Source organism: Capsicum annuum, chromosome 6 (assembly GCF_002878395.1).
Source record: "Capsicum annuum cultivar UCD-10X-F1 chromosome 6, UCD10Xv1.1, whole genome shotgun sequence".
NCBI classification, from domain to species: Eukaryota; Viridiplantae; Streptophyta; class Magnoliopsida; order Solanales; family Solanaceae; genus Capsicum; species Capsicum annuum.
Genome location: NC_061116.1, coordinates 143,716,159 through 143,718,645, shown reverse-complemented (window position 1 = coordinate 143,718,645; position 2,487 = coordinate 143,716,159).

Sequence of the window (2,487 nt, the reverse complement as noted above, 5' to 3'; positions counted from 1 at the left end):
ATCAAACACATGGTAGGAATAATATATGTAGATAACATTATACAACAATCAAACATCATGATTCATATCTAATGTCATCATCCAAGGGTTTTTATCCTAGGTTTACATGAATCTACGTCTTTACTAGTCAATTTCACATGAAATTTCTCACCAAAAATGGATTAAAACTCAATTGGTCATTATCAACATGGGAAACACAAACCTAACATGGAATTCATATAAAAATCTATACACTTAAATTAGAAAAGAGATTCTTGGACTTTATGGACGAAAGGAGTCCATGAATGAACACTATACATACCTGGGATGTCATTTCTTGAGGATTCACGGTGAAACCTTCTTGAATTTGAATCCCTAATAGAATACCTAGCTTGTTCTTGAGAGAAACTTGAGATAAACTAGTATATTTTGGGTGAAGAATGACTAAATCACATGTTATTGGGTATATATAGGGGTGGTAAATTGACCCTTTTAACCCTGGACACGTCTTTAATTCCTAAGAAAATTTCCCAATTTTCATCCTTGTGTGACGCACCACTATCGCGCCAAGTCACTGGAAAGTGACAAATGGGAAATTGCATGGTGGTGCGATGTAGAGCTATCACATTGGCACCTTGTCTGCAACCTAAAAGTTTGGAATGACATGCCACTATCACAGGGCAACACTGGAAATTGACAACTTCCATTTGAGCTATCTCTGGGATGCAATGAAGGCTCAGGTGATACACTGTCTCACTAAAAAGGCTCTAACTTTTCACCTGGGTGTCGGATTTGGTATCGATGGAAAGATTATTCGATTTTCCACTTGATAAAAGTGAAAATCTTGAAAATACCACATGTGCTAAAGTGGATTCATCTTTTAAAGAAAGTTTCTAACATTCTTAGGAAACTTTTTAAGCTAGGAAAAGTACGGGGTATTATATTAATGAAGCATAATTATTTTAAATTAAACCTTATAGGGTTGTGTAATTCCTCAAGTTGTTGTAAAATTTAACCAAGGGGGTTATGAATTCCCCCAAGTGATGATAATTGGTTTGGCATGTTGATGTTACCTTACAAGTGTAGTTGGTATGATGATACCAATAATTTATGACTGAATGTGTACCATATTTCAATGAATGGGATTGTGTGATAATTATTTTAATTGGTATTTAATGAAGGTTGTGTAGCTAAGTCATGAAAGTGGAGGTCCTGAGGGACCCACACTAGAGACCGTGATCGTCGACGCGGGGGTTTTTATGACTAGGTAGTTCGAGTCCCCCTTATTAATATCATATGATTGGGAAGTTTGAGTCCCCTACATTATATCACATGATTTTGTGCTTGTGTTACCTTGATATGTTGAGATGTTCGAATCCCTCATAATGCATAGTATATCCTCTGGTTAGTGTGGCCACACGCACTAGGGCCCTATCAGCTGGGGAGAGCTGGGCCCATATAGCTCGTGGGTGATTTCTTATGTTATAATGATTGAGATGCACAATCTAGAATATGGTTTCAAAGTGCATGTTAAGTCTTATTCCCTATCCCATCACGTGCTATATATATACATCTATATATACACACACACACATATATAAAGGCATATATGTGTATTGGATTTGTAAATGTTTTTGAATTGTTATTCATGGCATTATTTTATCCGCTATTCTTGAGATACGTGCTAATGCTCCAATCACTAACTGCATATGGATGTTTTATTCCCATGCGATGCAGGTACCAGAGATACATCTACTTTATCTGGATAGAGTTAGGTTGATCAATCGGTTCGTTGGTTTGTTGGGGTGAAGTGGTGAGCTTCCATTCTCCAAAAGGCTTAGGCATTTCTTCTATTTCTACACTTAGATTTGAGTTGATAGTTTTCATCATCATTAACATTATTATTGTTGTTTGTAAAAGTCGGGGAAATGTCCCGATAAAGATTGGTTTTTGTTTTTTTTGTTTAAAAGGCATTGTTGGATTACTGTGGACTTGGGTGAAGATGGTCAATTGTTTTGGCCATTTACTAGTTATCACTCATAGACTTATCGTTTAATATTTAATCTTATCTTGTGTTATCTTGTTATATGTTCAAAATTTATTTGACATTGGGGATATTTTATTGTTTGGTTAGGTGCAAAGGGGTGGTCTCCGGTCCTCTGTTGACTTGAGATACCCATACAGCTAGACCATTTTTTAGGTCATGACAACGATGCAGGAACTAGACATACTTCAACTCTTCCTACATAGTGACTAGGTAATTGTGGGATAGCTCGTTACTTAAACTAAAGTGTTGAGCTTTCATCTTTCGAAAGACCTTATTTTTATATTTTGGGTCCATTACCTATTGACTCATTATCATTGATTTATTTTTTCCTATGGTTGGGGGCATGTCTAGACCAATCTATCATTGGTTTTGTTAGATGCTTTTTTTGTAGACTTCTTTTGGTATGAATCATATTCTTCTATCTCATATTTATGTTGGAGTACCGATGTTATGTTTTATTA